Raw genomic sequence first — 18,885 nt, 5'->3', positions numbered from 1 at the left:
TTTTCCATAATACAATCTGCAGTATGTGCCCTAACATGTGAACCATTACAAACTAACAAGAGATGTGATTAAGAGCAGGCTTTTGGGAAAATACATAAAAAAACAAAGCTGCTGTGTTGCAAATGGGCCGGAGAGAATTGGCCTGTACAGAGGACGCCTGAATGTACATAATGATCCATTTCACCACAGTATCTGCTGTTTAATTGGGCAGCAATTCCAATGCAACACTTGAAAGCAAAGGTGTGTCACTCCAAATTTCTTAGGAGTAACAAAGAATAGCATAAAGAAAGCATATTTGAATAGAACCACTGATGACACATAGACTATCTTAACGATGTCCTTACTACCTTTCTGGGTCTTGCACGGGTCAGTTGCATTGCTGTCTATGCAGGGTCAGAAAGCTCTTGGATTTCATCAAAAATATCTTAATTTGTGTTCCGAAGATGAACGAAGGTCTTATGGGTTTGGAATTACATGAGGGTGAGTAATTAATGACAGAATTTTCATTTTTGGGTGAACTATCCCTTTAATGTTCCCCATAACCTCTGTAGTTCTGTTTAGCCACCTGTTAGCAACCACCTTTTTCAAGACAATTAAAAAAATAATAATAATAAATGATGTGTTTTATGTCGTAGAATAAAACATATCTTGAGTTTGTGTTCACTACAGATATTTTTTTCAGCCAATTAGCCAAAAACCCATTCAATGAACCCATTGGGCCTCAATCATGAAACCTGAGTAAATGTTTGAGTAAATTCTGAGTAATTTGCGTTTAAAACAGACCTTCCCAAAAAAATTTGGCACAGCGTTTTTCCAGCTGAGGCGCTTTGGTTGCCATGATTTGGAATATCCACGCTGGCAACATATTACCAGTATCTCATTTTTAAGAATTTTACTAAATATAAAAAAGCAGTAACCAGTATATTGACCAGTCGTTGTCGGTATTTGTCTCACCCCTCCTCCATTGATTAGACATCTAAGTAAATAGTGACAGTGGCGAGTGCTGCGTTTTACAGTTAGCAAGTCAGCTACAAAAAAAAATAAAAACAAAAAAACAAAGAGGGCAAGGGCAAGTGTACTTGTAATTATTATTGTTGGCAGTGCATCAAAATTCAGTGTCATCAGCTTGCCAAAAAGAACACAGAACGTTTTACACAACATTTACATGTGGTAGGAATCAGGTGCACATTTTTTTTCGTACCAACTAACATTTTGAAAATATGAACATTTTCGTGAATTTGAAAATGTACGTCAGAACGGCTTTACAAACAATTTACACAAAAATTTGTTCTGCTCGTGTTTCATGAAGAAGCCTCTTTGACTTTAGGATTATGGATCCAGAAGTGCTAAAATGCTAACTTGTTTCCAGTTTTGGCCAACAAAAATATATCATCCCAGCAGCACTCTGTAGTTAACATGGAAATCTTTTTAAATGTAAGTCAATGGAGAAGACGCCTCAGCACACTGAATAGACTGCTTTATTGTGGAAACGGTTAATAAATTATCTACTTGGATACATCTTCATCATTTTTGCTGATACAGGTATATTAATTTTGTAGAAATGGATGGAACACATGATATTGCGAGTTAAAACCTTGTGTCGTGCCTTGTGCCCACATTCTCCACCATCTGAACAACTTTCTGCAGCCTTACTTCAAGTTTTGTCTTGCTGCCACATCCAATAAGGCTACCTACTGTTCTATGGGCCATTACGTACGATGGAAACAGGAACATTAAGGTCTCTGGAGATGTGCTTGGGATAGACTTGAGCTCATCAATGCTTGTTTACAATCGCAAAAAATCATCAAAACTGTAAAATAATACAGATGTAAATCACATTTTGTGGACTTAATATTTTATTAATCACAATAAGGCACTTGCGTCATGAATATACTTGTTCAAATATAGCACAAGTCTGGAGGACCTTAATATAATGTTTTGAGACCTGATTTAACCACTAAGTTTGTGATTACATGCCCGTCACTACGTTCAACATATTATGTCCTCATACTTCTTGTGCAAGTGGCTCTGGAATAAAGCGACATCTCTGTTCCCATTGGGTTTTGTTGTTGTTGCTCTCCTATTGGGCTTTTTTTTTAACCTACGCTGTCAAGAAATGGTCTGAAATAACAAGAACTGACAAGTAATTATACGCAGAACTCTCCTCATTCGTCTCCAATTATCCCTCAACACCTCAAGCTCAGACCAATTATTCCAAATTGTGCTGCTTTGTCTCAGATTTTCTTGTCTTATTTTGCTGAGGGAAAGCATTCATTAGTGTTAATCGGACATGTGTTTGTGCACTGGTCAATAGTATGAATATAGTTTCAAAGGCTTGCTACTGAACTCATCATATTTTTTCTTTAATTTTTTTTTTCTTTTTTTTTTTACTCAGTATGGGTGAGCTGTAACAAATGAGTCACATTAAAAATAAAAAAGAACTCTACAACTCTACAAATTAAATAAAAAATAAATACATTACAATGTAAAATATTTATGAAAAAGTGTATGATACTAATTACATTAATACAAGTTTAATATAACTAATATTGTTGCAAAGTAAAATATTTATGAAAATAAATACATATGGTTCATGTTAATGCATGATATATAATTAATATTTTTCTTAAGAATAACCATGCATTTGAATGTATATTTAAAAAATGGTTCTGTAATATTTTTGATAATGCAGTATTTTTTAAGAACCTGAAAACAAATACATATGGTTTATGTTAATGCATGTTTTTCCAAAAAGGGGCGGGCGGGTTGTCAAAACATAATAAATTTATCTTAAAAATAGCCACACATCAAAGTTAAATATTTGAATATATTAAATATATATTATAAATATATAATAAATAAATAGTAAATATTTAATGTATTTTCACTGCCTATAGAAACAGCAGGCTCTTAAACAGCTAGATTTTGTCGCAACTGCCCATCCATGCAGATCTGTGACTTCTTTTTTTTTTTTTCTCTTACAAAGGTTACGATTTGTAGTTGTGACAGGAACACTGGTCTAAGATTAGTGTAAAATAACATCTAAAAGGAGTCGAATAAGACAACTTAATTTCCCTTGTGAGCATGTATGTCTCTCCATTTCCTTTCTCTTTCTTTCATCCTCTCTTTCTCTACCTGCTGGATTATTGGATAAAAGAGTGCGACACAGCAAAACACAGCGTTCTTTTTATGAAGTCCCCAATCTAAATGTCAGTGCGACCCACTGTAGCGCTGGGCTTTGTGGGTAGGCAAACACCACTGGGCGGCTGTTTTGCGCTGACTGCCGAATCTCCTCAGGATCTCGTCTGAGTGAGCAGGAAATGACAGCGAACACGATGCCGGGGACCTTAGAGAGGTCAGCTCCGACTCGTCCAACAGACTGTCTCTGACAGGACACACACATATATACACATTCACAGGCTCGAGCCAGGAAAGCAGCTGCTTATGTAGCCGTGTCACCATGTGACATACGCTATCGTAAGCTCTGACTGAAGGGTATAAGACGGAGCCCCGCGTTGACTTCCTGCACAATGCCGAACAAATAACGCAAATAAGAGGAACAGTGAGGACTGACTCGAGGTCTGGTTCACAATTCATCCCAAAGTGGTGGGGATTTTGATTCATCTCACTGATTCAAATCTTTTGAATTATTTCTCCAAAAGATTTCTTTAGATTCTTTCTCTGGTTTGATCTCAGTTGTTAGTTCAACTTAGTATCTCACAATTGTGACTTTTTCTTGTAATCATGATTTTATTTCTAACAATATGGCTTTATTATTATGGCAACTTGTGACCTTTATATTATAATTCAACTTTTTCTTGATTTTATTCTTGTAATTGTATGTAGTATGACTCTCTTCCTCGCAACTACAACTATTTCATGTAACGTTTTTCACCATTGCGATCAAACAATATGACAATTTATCCACTCCTTTCTGTGTCACTCTACACTAAATTAATGTCTTTTTCTGAAAAAAAACTAATTAAGATTATCTGTCACAATGTTTTTTTTTTTTGTTTGTTTGTTTGTTTGTTTGTTTCATTATTGCAATTTTTCATATTTGTGACCTTCTGTTTCATAATTTCAAATTTTTTCTTTTTTTTTGTACTTCACAGTTGTGAATATTTTATTGTAATTGTGACTTTATTTCTCACAATATGGCTTTATATTCCATTAATGCAACTTTTTCATATTTGCGGCCTTTATCTTATAAGGCAACTTTTTCCTAAGATTTGGCTTCACTAAGGGGATGTTCATCCATACCCACATTGGGCAATGCAGTGCAGCCCATCAGGAAAGGGGACGCCCACCAAAACAAGTGTGGGCAACTTTGAGAAAAATACGCCCAAGCGACAGAGAGAGCTACATAGGCTTTGATTTATCTTGAGAGCCTACTTAAGCATGCAGGCACTAGAACACAAGCTCAGTGAAGCTGCATTCAGCTGGAGGCCGAGGAAGCATTGAAAGTATCAATTGTACACTGTGCTGCCACTTAAAGTTTATTGCCATCCATATTTTTGCCGGTTAGGGAACATTAGAGAAGTGAAACAGAACCCCTGTTGTTCTTTAGGCTCTTCAAGCACGGCGTGGACCGAGGACAGACCGGCCACTCCTGGGAGGGAGCCAGGTCTTGCACCTTTAAGCCATAAAAGAGCGCATGACTTATGAACGTCTGGTGTTAAAGAAAGATGGAGAAAGAGAAAAGGAGATCGATATTTAGGTTGATGCAGTTGGCAGCCTTCAAACGTGGCAGCTGGAGACAGGGCCTTGGACACTTGGGGGGGGGGTGTCAAATTTACAATGCTGAAAGCCGCGAAAATCCCCATAAACCATTGCAGCCCATTGTATTACACCCTCCCACTGCATTCCTCTTTAAAAATAAAGGTGATGGAGGATGAAGCTCAGAGCACAATAGCTAAAGGGAGAAATAGGCTGAGCTTTAAATATATCACTCTGCAGGGACGAAACTGTTGAGCTGAGGACCTCCACAAACAGCGACACGTAAAGTCCTTCAGGAGCATATCTGAGAGAACGTGTCACAGAGAATTAATAAAACTGTCTTGAGCCGTTCAATTTTAATTAAGAGCTGGAGGGGTCTGGAAAGTGAGTTTTAAAGTGAAATGATTCCACCCCTTCTTAGCCCAGCCCAGACCTTAGCCTAACCCCAAGGACGGCCTTCACTGAAAATGCATTCTGACATGCAAATAAAACCGCCAGTCAAAGTGTGGCTTGATGCTCCAAATACTGCTCTGTTGTGAGTGCTTAAAAGTGGCTTGGAGGAGTCTGGAAGGTGAATTTTAAAGGATAGTTCAGGCAGATAATTTACTCACCCTCGTGTTGTTCTGCACCTGTATGACTGCCTTTTCTTCAGAAAGAAAAAAGTGGGAAACAAATTAATAACTTTGCATCTCACAATTGAGACTATTGTTCATAATTGTCATAAAGTCACAATTACGAGAATTCACACGAATTGTGGGATATAACAATGCCATTGTGAGATTCAGCTGCAATTATGAGCAACAGTCACAGCTGGTAGAGAAAAGGAGAAAATAAGTCACATTTCTGAGCAATGAAGTGGCAATTATGTGAAATGAAGTCAAAATTGTAAGAAATTAACTCACAATTGAGATATAACATTGCAATTATAAGTAATAGTCGCATCTGTGAGATAGTCGCAATCATGAAAAGTCATACTTGTGAGGAATAGTCGCAGTTACAAGCATCAGTCAAAGCTGCGAGAAATGTGGTCAAATTTGTGAGATATGAAATGGCAATTACAAGAAATGCAGTCGCAACTGTACGATATAAAATTGCAATTGAAATTTAAAGTCGCAACTATAAGCAGTTGCAATTGAGAGAAATGAAGTCACAATTAAGATATAACATCGCAATTATAAGTAATAGTCGCATCTGTGAGATAGTCGCAATCATGAAAAGTCATACTTGTGAGGAATAGTTGCAGTTAAGAGCAACAATTGCAACTGAGACAAATGCAGTAACATTTGTGAGAAATGAAATAGCAATTACGAGAAATGAAGTACGAAATGAATTACGAAAAGTTAATTACAAGAAATGAAGTCACAATTGTGAGATATAAACTCAAAATTAAGATAATTAGGAAATTATGGGTAACAGTCAAAATTAGTAGTTGTACTAAAGTTGTATTTGTAAGAAATGAAGCTGCGATTGCGAGAAATTAAGTCAGTTTAATTCATTTCTCATAACTGTGACTATTTTTCACAATTGCAACTATTGCTTTCAAATGCTACATACTTTATTTTTTTGCGATGCTTCCTTTACGTACTTTATTTCTCAATGTTTTTGCCTTTTTTTTGTAATTGTGACTTTATAGCTAACAAAATATACTTTATTTATCAGAATAACAACAACATAGCTCACAATTTTAACTAGAATTAAAACTGTATTGTTCAACTTCTAAGACATAATTGTGACTCAGTTATGACTCTCACAACTGCAACTATTGTTCATAGTTGCGACAATAACTCACAACTGCTATTTTAAATCTCACAAAAGTGGCCATTTCTTAAAAATCCTACATTCTTTATTTTTCATTATGGTGACTTTACATGTTTATATGTAAACATCTCTTATTTTAATTCTGATGTGGCCTTCACCAAAAATGCATTCTGACATACAAATAAAACCGCCAGTCAAAGGACAGTTTGACACTCCTAACAGAATCCATTATGAGTGTTTAAAAGTGGATAGCTTGGTCTCTTTCTTGAGATAATTTTCCATAGTCAAACTCACTTAGACGGGCTAAGCTGCGTCCCTTTAGCCTGCCATATTGCAACGACACTATTTTTAGAACAGCTGATGCATTTCCTCTATTCTTTTAAGCAATGAGACAACCATCACGGATTATATAAACACCCTCCCACTGCTTTTCAAATGCTACAGTATCTTCCTCCAAACAAATCCATAGATGTGCTAAAGGATTTCACCCCCCAAAAATGGAAATTCTGTTATCATTTACTCACCCTTGTGTTTTTGAAAACAAATATGTACTTTATGTCTTGAGTGGAACATGAAAGGAGAAATTTTAAAGAATGCGCTGGACACTGTTTTACATGAAAGCTTCAAAAAGGATGCAAAAGCATCATAAAAGTGGTTCATATGATGTCTTAACTATATTCCAAGTCTACTAAAGCCATACAACAATCAGACTCAAATTTAAGTTATTTACTTTTACAAGACAACAGATACATGACTGACAGCCCAAATAGCCTTTCAAAAAATCTGCCATTTTGTCTGTCAAGCTTTAAAGCTTAATGAAATGGCGGACACATACAAATCTCCTTTATGCATGTATGTATGTATGTGTATGTATATATTTATTGAAAATGTAATTTAATTATGTTAAAAAAGTGTTGTTATGGCACATCTTATTTAAACACCAGATATCTACTTGTCATTTCTTTTGACACTGGCCCTCTTTGCGGTACTTCTGTGATACTTTGTCCATAAAAAGAACAAATAAAGAGTGTGTGTGTGTGTGTGTGTATGTGCGTGTATGTGTTTTCATTAACACTGCATTTAGATCCAGTTTAGAGGATTACATGGAATTTTAAATGGAAATGTGTTCAAAGTCAGAAAAGACCGAACATCTGCGCACTAAATTCAAAAAAGCTTCATCCAAGATACTTGTGTATCTGTTGACTTCATCTTATGTGAATTATTATTTAGGTTTTATTTGAAAAACAGAAGCATGCTGAATGGACTCCAGCATGAATCTCCAGTTTTAACATCTCTTTGCTCTAAGTAATAAAAAAAGTGAGATGCAGAGATCCAGTCCATTAACTACTGGACTGGAGTGGTGTGGATTATTGTGGATTATTGTGATGTTTTTTTATCAACTGTTTAGACTCTCATTCTGACGACAACCATTCACTGCAGAGGATCCATTGGTGAGCAAGTGATGTAATGCTACATTTCTCCAAATCCGTTCAAGAAGAAACCTCTTGAATGGCCTGAGGATGAGTAAATCTCCAGCAAATTTTCATTTTTGGACGAACTATTCCTTTAAGAACCTGCCTTTCCAAAATGATAGATTCATTCCTCAAGACTGGAGGCAATCTAATTATAGAACCCATAGACGGCGAGGGTGAGAGGACAGGGAGAGGTAAAGAGATAGAAAGAGGGATGTTTTTCCTCCTCACGACAGTAATGTCATCTCCCAGCGGACTTCGTGGCAGTAGCCTCCCAGCTGAGGCGAGCCAGACAGACAGACGCAGGTCGATAATAATGGCACTAGTAACTCTCTTCCGCAACGTCAAGCAACGCTTTGAGAAACACTGGAGGAAAGACGCAAAAGAATGAAGGGAAGCGGGTAAGATGTGAGAAGACTGTGGCGAAACAGCCTTAGGAGAGATAATGCGTCTGTGAGGAGCCCCGACAACCCCAAACCCCATCTGTGAGTGTTACAAACTTGCTACGTCCACGAAAAACGACTCTGTATTTACATTTAACAGCTCTGGAGTACCATAGTAAGCGCAGTACTCTGCTCGGCCCTGTTCGATTAGAAAAATGAAACTGTTTCCTCCTGACACCTGCTCCAAACCACTGGCAACAACTCGAAATAGTCAACAAAAGACAGAATGAAAGGGGAAAATGAGGGTGACTTGGATGAGGGTGACTTTGGATCCATTATGAAGCAATGCTCGGTCCCTGCTGGGAAAGATTTGGCTTGACATTTTTACATAGCAATTACAGCGTATTTTCTTCTCTTTTCTTTCTTTGTGGTGCCGTCATGTGATATTGATGGCTCTGCCTCTATGGTGGGTTTAAATCAGATGTAGATCAGGCTGAATCTGGGGAAAACACACGGTGATGGTTTTGATTCAACTCTAATAGAAACTTAATACAGTCATGAATGACAAACAAGATGCCACCTGATCTCTGGCAGCTGGAAAAGAAGAAAAAGCCACATTCATTGCAACGTAACAACACTGAAAGCTGCTATTAAAATAACTTGGGGGGTTATGCCATTTGACTTATGGCATATTTATAGATTTAGCATGAGTGATGATGATGCATCATCTAATATATTATTATAGGAAATAAATGGAAACATTTGCTAATTGTGTTGTAGATCAACTTTTCAAAGTAAACTTAAAGGGTTAGTTCACCCAAAAATAAAAATTAATCCATGTCTTACTCAAGGCATCCTAGGTGTATATGACTTTCTTCTTTCAGATGAATCCAATCGGAGTTATGTTAAAAATTGTCCTTGCTCTTCCAAGCTTTATAATGGCAGTGGGTGGGTGTTATTTTTCAACAGTCCAAAAGAAGTGCAATAAAGCACATCCATTCATAATAAAAAAAAAAAAGTGCCTCACACTGCTCCGAGGGTGAATAAAGGCCTCCTGTAGTGAATCGATGTGTTTTTGTAAGAAAAATATCCATATGTAAAACGTTATGAACTGTAATCTCTATCTTAACTTAACCTAATTTTCATTGTCATCTGATTTTTGTTTGCAGAATATGTAACATTTCTTGTAAGATTAATGATTTATTTATTATTACTTTTTAAGTGATAACCACTGCAATAATGTAAGAGACAAAATCAAATATATTATGCAAATTTATGAACCGACAATTAATTTGAATAACTGAATGAGACAACTAAGGTGAGGTAATTATAATGTTACAAGGAGGTGAGCCAGTTCTTTATATATATATATATATATATATATATATATATATATATGTGTGTGTGTGTGTGTGTGTGTGTGTGTGTGTGTGTGTGTGTGTGTTTGTTTTTGTTTTTTTATGTTAAAATAAATGCAGGAGCTGAGGTAACACTATTAAATAAATAAATGCAAGATGTGAGGTCATATCATTTATTGTTTTGAAAAAGTAAATAAAATGCAAGGTCTGAGGAAATTATAATATGTATATTTTTTCAATATTCAGATATTTCAAATGAACAAAAAAAAGTGTGTTAATTATATTATTCAGTGAATCAATCAATCAATACTATGTTGCAAAATAAATAAATGCAATAAGTGAGGTAATATGTATTATTTTTAAACAAGTAAATAAAATGTAAGATATGAGGAAATTATAATGTGTATCATTTTTTTTAAATATTCAAATATTTCAAATAAACAAAAAGAAAAAGGTGTGGTAATTATATTCTTTTTCAAATCAATCAATCAATCAATGCATAATGTAATGATTACTAGGTAGCAAAATAAATCAATAAAATGCAAGATGTGAGGTACTATTATTTATTATTTCTTTCAAACAAACGAACAAATGCTGGAGGTGTGATCACTATATTATTGTCAAACAAAGAAACAAACAAATAAATGCTGGAGATGTGGTAATTATATTATTTTCAAACAAACAAACAAAATGAGGTAAGATGATTTTTATTATTATTATAATAAATTATAAATATTATTTTTAAAACATATTACCTCATCTCCTGCAAACCCTCCTTGACAGTATGTTTAACGTGCGACAGTTTAGCTAACACTTGATCAACTCAGAACGAAGCCTCTGTAACAATGTCCACCAGCACTGTGCATTTTATCTTTGTACTACATATTAAAATGTTAAACTAGCCTTAGGCTTTGTGTCACTAGCTTCACTAGCTGTGTTGCCGTTTGGCATGTGCTCAGATATTGGCATATCTGCCACAGCTTGTGTGGACTGAGTAGAAATTGAGTTCAGTTTAATGACTGCGTTTAATGATTGTTTTTATGCTATATAACCACTGGTTTTTATCGTCAGTTGGAAGAGAGTGATAGTCATGGCAAAAAACGGATGAAATTCGCCTTCTATAACTTTTTAGTTGTATATTTTATGTTGCATATGTTGCAGGCACCAAAATGCCAAACGGTCCACTGGCATTAAACAACCGATTTAATTGGCCGTCTCAAAGTTTTCCTCCACCACACTCACTGTGGGACCAGTCAGCTGTGCGATTTAGTGGAACTGTTCAAAATATGAGTGTTTAAAAGGAAGTTTGACTCTGAAAATTCCTGCTGAAAAAAGTTTGGAGAATTGATGAATACTGAAAAGGCCGCTTTTGTAAAACGCTGATGAACCAATTTCATCCCCATCCTTGTGAATAATATTCCTTGGCTTTCAATCCATGTGATTCATAATTATTTGCATGCAGCATTTCTGGTTTCTCTACAGTGAATAAAGTGCGGATTAAAATGAGTCGTTCCAAATTTCCTCCAGTTTATAGCCTGTTAAATGTTGCTATCAAACCCTAAGGATTCAAAGCAAAGCAGGAACACGATCCCTGACATGCTAACAAAACCCTATTTTAGATGTTTTTTTTTTTATTATTTATTTAATTATTTTTTTAATTATCTAAACTTGTCAAGCTTCTTGCCAGAATTAGCCGTGATTAAAATCCCCTGCAATTTCATACTTTGTTCTACCACGATTGTCACATAATAACACTGTTTGGGCAATTACTGCCTCTTTCACTGGGGAATTATGCTTGCATTTCATTAAAATAAGAGCTGCAGGAATAATTGTCTCTTTTTTTTCTTATTCTTCATTTCATCTACTCGCTGCTTCTTGTGCTTCTTTCCATATCTGAGAAATGCTGGAGCAGAGGAACAAATGTGCTGATGATAAATGAAATTTGTTTGAAATTACAAAGAAACAGGCGCATCAAGCGTCATCGAGGGGATCCCACATCAGCCGCAGGATTTCACTGTGAGAAAAATCAAGTCTGTGTTTTGGGGAAGAGCTCGATTCACTATTGTAGTGCTGCTGCTGTAGTGCATTGGGTACAGACAGATAAATAAAGGTGAGGTAATTATAATATATATATATATATATATATATTTATATATATATTAGGGGTGTAACGGTGCACAGATGTCACGGTTCGGTATGTACCTCGGTTCGGGGGTCACGGTTCGATACAATTTCAGTAAAACAAGAAAAATACAACAAATCTAATATGCTAGATTTCTTTTCATTTATTTTGAACAGACAGTAGTAAAATTATATTTATTTTCCACCTAGATGTGAAATAAATAAAATGTACTGTATATATAAAATCAAGGAATAAATACTTAAAATATATTTGATTTAGTTAACAGATAACAGATGAGTTTCAGTTCATTTTTGTAACATGCTTAATTTGTTCACAGAAAGGAAACTCAAATGGCAAAAAGCGACATCCTATTTGTTTTCTTTATTTTACAAAAGCACAATGTTTTGTTTTCATTGTGAGTGTACACAAATAAAAGTAGACCTTTTACAGTGATGCATTATTAATAAGACAATAAATGCAGGGTGTTTTAAGTTGATTCTGCTGGTATAAGGAAACAGTTGAAGTTATCGCTCTGGCGCACACAAAACATAACTTCCAGCATTGCTAACTTGACAGCGTAGTTGGTACTTTATCAAAATAAAATACAGTTAACCAAACAGCGCGTCCGCCTCTGTGTCACCGTTGGAATGCGACTGAAGTACAAAGCCTATAATTTACATAATAAATAATAGTTTTGCATTCAGATACATCGCAAATATGGAAATCTTATGGAATATTTGGATTTGTGCCAAATGAGAGAGGAAGGATACACGAGCACAAAGCTCCATTTTTGCAAACAGTTGAGTGCGGAAACCTTCCATTGTCAGTGAGAGATGCGTTCAGAATCAGCACATGGTCACTGTCTAGTGGGCTTTGTTTTCAAGTGCGCAACTCATGGCATTCACTGTTCTTCTGCTGGCGGATATCAAACAGTGTTGCATTACTGTGGGCGCCCCCTTCTGGATTGAGGATGAATTCTCTGTATTTGTTGTTAGGCCTCATGCACCGAACCTAGATGTCCGTACCGTGGCGGTTCGGTACGAATACATTTATAGTTACACTCCTAATATATATTAAACTATATATTTTTTAAAAATTATATATATACAGTATATACTCTAAGTGATTGAAAACATCCAGCAAAGTTTAAAATCTGAACGTGGACCATGTATAAAGTTATTGTCTCTCAAAAGAAAGAGTCGACTCTGAATTATTGAAACGAGTCGTTTTTAAAACGAATCCTAAGCCGTTTCATGTTGACGTCAACATGAAACATTAGCATATTGCCTGCCCACTTGTTGCGTGTGCAGATCCGGGAAATCTGTTTTTTTTTTTTTTTTTTACTGCCAAAGGACAAGGCTGTGAAGAATCAATGGTTAAAGTTCATTTTTACAGCAGTACCACAGCAGTATAGCCCCAACCTTGTGTTGTGTCCCCGTCATTTTACTGAAGACTGCTACAGCAACAGTGTTTCCCACAGACTTACACTCTATGTGTGGTGGGGCTTTCCCTGTGGGATATATATACTGGTTCACATTTACAGCTCTGCATGTTTGCTGCTAAAACCATCAGTCGATTTTCGCATTGGTCTGAATGAAAATGCAAATTCATTCTTTGCCACTAGGTGCCGCTTTTGGAGCATTAAAAATAGCTGTTTCTCCGGTAACACTGTACACAAAGCAGCACTGCGCTCACAAACACTGCTTTAAATGAAATCGACCAATAAAACCAATCACCGCAGATTAGCGCCACGTAAAAGATAATACTACTAATATGCAACAAAACATGGAGAATGAATGAATGAATTAATAATTATATTATGTTGAAATAATATTCAAATTATATTTAATATTTTAAACAAATAATACAATAAATAAACAAATAAAAATAAGCACAGTTGAGGTAATTATAATAAAAAATAACATTAAATGATGTATCTCCTCAAAATGTTAATGGAGAATGGGATCCAGAATTAAATATTAATAACATAATAAAACTATAATAGAACATGGAGAAACAAAGAAAGGAAGAAACCAAAAAACAAATGAATGATCGAATGAATGATATCATATAATAAATAATAACAATAAATCTGTCCTCTCTACTTACAAAAATGTGTTTATTTTCTTGCATTACTTTTGTTGTAATTAATGACCATAAATGAATGTGTTAAATTGACCGACCAGCACTATTTATTGATTGATTGACTGACTGACTGATTTACTTACTTAAGGTGTCAGTTTCAAATGTTTAAATCAGATTACTAAAAAAACAATCTATATAATATAAATTGTTGAACAACCATACCATGATATATTGGTGATATAACATTATTGTTACCGAGCATTTGGATATTATTTACACATCCTCTCCTCACCCTGTGTCCTTTTTAACAATTACTATATATAATTGCTATTACTATATATAATTACAATTGCTATACGTGGGGGGGGGGGATTATTTGATCCCCTGCTGATTTTGTATGTTTGCCCACTGACAAAGAAATGATCAGTCTATAATTTTAATGGTAGGTTTATTTAAACAGTGAGAGACAGAATAACAACAAAAAAAAAATACAGAAAAATGCATTTCAAGAAAGTTATAAATTGATTTGCATTTTAATGAGTCAAATAAGTATTTGATCCCCTATGAATCAGCAAGATTTCTGGCTCCCAGGTGTCTTTTACACAGGTAAGGAGCTGAGATTAGGAACCCTCTCTTAAAGGTAATGCTCCTAATCTCAGTTTGTTAACTGTATAAAAGATATCTGTCCACAGAAGCAATCAATCAATCAGATTCCAAATTCTCCACCATGGCCAAGACAAAAGAGCTGTCCAAGGATGTCAGCGACAAGATTGTAGACCTACACAAGGCTGGAATGGACGACAAGACCATCGCCAAGCAGCTTGGTGAGAAGGTGACAAGAGTTGGTGCGATTTATTCGCAAATGGAAGAAACACAATATAATCTCCAATCTCCCTCAGTCTGGGGCTCCATGCAAGATCTCACCTCGTGGAGTTTCAATGATCATGAGAACGGTGAGGAATCAGCCCAGAACTACACAGGAGGATCTTGTCAATGATCTCAAGGCAGCTGGGACCATAGTCACCAAGAAAACAATTGGTAACACACTACGCCATGAAGGACTGAAATCCTGCAGCGCCCACAAGGTCCGCCTGCTCAAGAAAGCACATGTACAGCCCGTCTGAAGTTTGCCAATGATTCAGAGGAGAACTGGGTGAAAGTGTTGTGGTCAGATGAGACCAAAATCCAGCTATTTGGCATCAGCTCAACTCACCGTGTTTGGAGGAGGAGGAATGCTGCCTATGACCCCAAGAACACCATCCCCACCATCAAGCATGGAGGTGGAAACATTATGCTTTGGGGGTGTTTTTCTGCTAAGGGGACAGGACAACTGCACCGCATCAAAGGGACAATGGACGGGGCCATGTACCATCAGGGTCAGATAGTGTTAATTTCGTTAACGAAGACTATGACGGAAAATGTTCGTTGATGAGATTTTTTCCCATGACTAAGACGAGACAATTATAAGGTCAATAAACGATAACTATGACTATATCAACATGCAATTTCATTGACGAAATAAGACGAGACTAAAATATATTCAAACCTCTTCAGACGCAGCGCACTGTGTTTGCGGAAATAAAAGTGGATGCTGCTCGTGTTAGCGCGTGTTTAGCAATTTTTAATGTGCAATCGGAGCCTAAATAACGAAGTGATGAGAAGAAGAATATTAAGAAGAAGGAGAGCGTGATTTCCTCCAGCGCAGAATTGTGACATCTGTCGCATTTCAATGACGTAAAAATCGCATGAAATGCAAAATGGCCATTCAGACTGAAGTCGCATTGCAAAACATCGGATATGTATCGGATTTAGGACCACATATGAAAGTGGCCTGGGCCTGATTTGAAAAAATCGGATTTGTGCTGTTCAGACTGTCATAAGAAAATCATATATGGGTCACATTTGGCCAAAAAGTCGGATTTGGGCCACTTTAGCCTGCAGTGTGAACCTAGTCTTTTTATTTTCGTCAAAAAAAGGAGAAAAAATTGTATTTCAGACTGCAGCTTTTCTCATGTGTGCAGTTGCCAGACATCAAGAGTTAAAATCCCCAAATCAGAGCTTCGCTGTTACACGAAAACACCTGGTGTTTTGCTTATTTTAAGCAATCTGGCAACTATGCACACACGCTCACTCCTCATTGCGGAAGTGCCACAGACGATGATCTGAAAACACAGACAAACAAGCTGGAGTTTAGCGATCAAAATGAAAGTGTCACTCAACCAGTTTGTGCTCGTCTATATTGTTTGCGATTGTGATTGCTGAAAACACTTACTCAACCGCTGTTGTTTTAATAGAGAAATAGGCTATTGGAATTAGTGGAATTACTAGGAATTTCACTGTTATAATATTTTTTGTTTGTTTTACCAGTTTTCATAATTGCATAAGTCTTTGGTATTAATTTACATAATAAAAAGCCTAAAATAAATCAGTACACTAGATGAGGTAAAATACACCATGTAGCCTATAGGGTGAATTCGGGTAATCTGGGACATTTTTTGCAAATTTGAATTCTGCGATTTATTTCGATATCTATCTAACACATGAGATCAACACATTAGACTTTTCTGAAATCCCTAAAATGTTTTCTAACCACGCCAGAAGAAAGAATGTAGATATTATACCCGGAGGAGACATGCCACACCTATTAGTGTTTTTGTCCCAACAAAAAAAGAAAATCTACTTGATAATCTGGGTGTCAGTCCTGTGTCCTGTCTTGTCTTGTGGTTTTCTGTCTCGTGCTCCCCTTGACTTTGTTTATCCTTTTGTATGCCCATATTTGGTTACTTTCCTGTTCCTGTCCCCATTTAGTTAATTCATTTAATTATGTCCCACCTGTGTTTGAGTATTCATCTCGTTTACGATTAGTTTATAAGCCCTGTGTTTCCCTGAGTCTCATGTCCGGTATTAACGTCGAAGTCCTGTGTCTTGTGTGTCTGCCTGCACTTGTGTTCCCTACCGTGTGTTACCCTTTTTGGATTTTTATTAAAGACTGGTATTTTGAGTTACTCCTCGTCTCCTCGCTTGCCCTGTGTGTGCTGATTGTGACACTGGGACAGGTCACTTTGTAATCTGGGACATATGTATTAGGCCTAAAATGGCCTATATTCACCATACTTTATGCATGCCAAACCCTATATCACAAATTTTTTAAAAAAGCATTATGAAAAAAATGGCAAGTACAGAAATCTCAATAAGAAAATGTATATTCAAATATCAGGAAAAATGATTTGTCTCTACACAGGATTAACAATCTACTGTGTTAATTCATTTAAATTAATTTAAAACTCTATTAAAATTGTTTAACATTTGTTTAACACTGTATTAACATTTTAAAAACCATCTAAAATTTAAGCAACAGCAAGCTACAATTTGATTAAAGGATTATTCATTCAGTTATTCAAGTTCTCCATTCTATAAAATCGGGGCTACTTGGGGAACAATATTGAATAGATCACAAACATAATTTGACAACAATTAGGAGCATTGTCTTATTTATGACAGATATATGTCCTTAACATTAACACCCATTTCTCATTATGCCATATATTAGCCCTTGTCATTAGACATATAAAATCCCTAAATGCTTATTTCCCCCATTTGAAGACTGTCCCAGATTACCCAAAGCATGCTGTCCCACATTCTCAATCACATTTGATAATGTGGGACAACAAAAAAATGTTTGAAAGAAAAAAAAAAACTAAAACACATTTTCAACACTTTACATAATTTGTTGCTTGAATAGATCACAAACATAATTTGACAACAATTAGGAACATTGTCTTATTTATGACAGATTTATGTCCTGAACATTAATCTAGTCAGAATCCTATGTCACTGACCTTATCATGCAATTCCCAGGGGGGATTCTTGATTGACAAGTGCCCTGCCCCTTTCTGTGGAATCACCCACATGAAGTCATGTGATTTCAGTCACATGACACCCATGCTAAAATTATAGTAAAATTCCCGTTGACAAAATGAGACTAAGATTTAATTGAATAAAACCTGACTAAAATGCTCATACATTCCATTGACTTAAACTTGACTAAACAAAAACAGGACAAGGTTGTCTAAATATGATAATTAAAATGTACATTTGAGTAATACTAAGACTAAATTAAAAATGGCTACCAAAATTAATACTGCTGTACGGTTAATTAATAATAATCTTATTACTAAAATCTCAAGTTTATACTGAATAAAACTAGACTAAATACTTCATGTTTTCTCTGACTAAAACTATACTAAAATGTTGAGACTTTTAGTCGTCTAAAACTTGACTAAAACTAAATAGGATAAGGTTGACTAAATATGATAAAAACTAACAAGGACATTTTACCACGGGACTAAGACTAAAATAAAAAATGCTGACGAAATTAACACTAGGGCCAGGGCATTGAAAATGAGTCGTGGATGGGTATTCCAGCGTGACAATGACCCAAAGGCCAAGGCAACAAAGGAGCGGCTCAAGAAGAAGCACTTTAAGGTCCTGAAGTGGCCTAGTCAGTCTCCACACCTTAATCCCATAGAAAATCTGTGGAGAAAACATGTATGTTATACCCTATTCCATCTAAACTACTAAAAGAGGTGCTTCCAGAAGTCAATAGATCCTCTTTTGGCTATTATTAATTCGTCATTGTCATTAGGATATGTTCCCAAAACCTTCAAATTGACTGTTATTAAGCCTCTCATTAAAAAAACACAATTTGACCCCAAAGATCTAGTTAATTACAGACCGATCTCGAATATCCCTTTTCTGTCAAATATACTAGAAAAGGTAGTATCCTCACAATTATATTCCTTCTTAGAGAAAAATGGTATCTGTGAGGATTTCCAGTCAGGATTTAGACCGTTTCATAGTACTGAGACTGCTCTCATTAGAGTTACAAATGACCTGCTCTTATCATCTGATCGTGGTTATATCTCTCTATTAGTACTACTGGATCTTAGCGCTGCGTTCGACACTATCGACCACAACATTCTTTTGAA

Source organism: Onychostoma macrolepis, chromosome 22 (assembly GCF_012432095.1).
Source record: "Onychostoma macrolepis isolate SWU-2019 chromosome 22, ASM1243209v1, whole genome shotgun sequence".
Taxonomy (NCBI): Eukaryota; Metazoa; Chordata; class Actinopteri; order Cypriniformes; family Cyprinidae; genus Onychostoma; species Onychostoma macrolepis.
Note: the sequence above shows the minus strand (reverse complement) of the source record.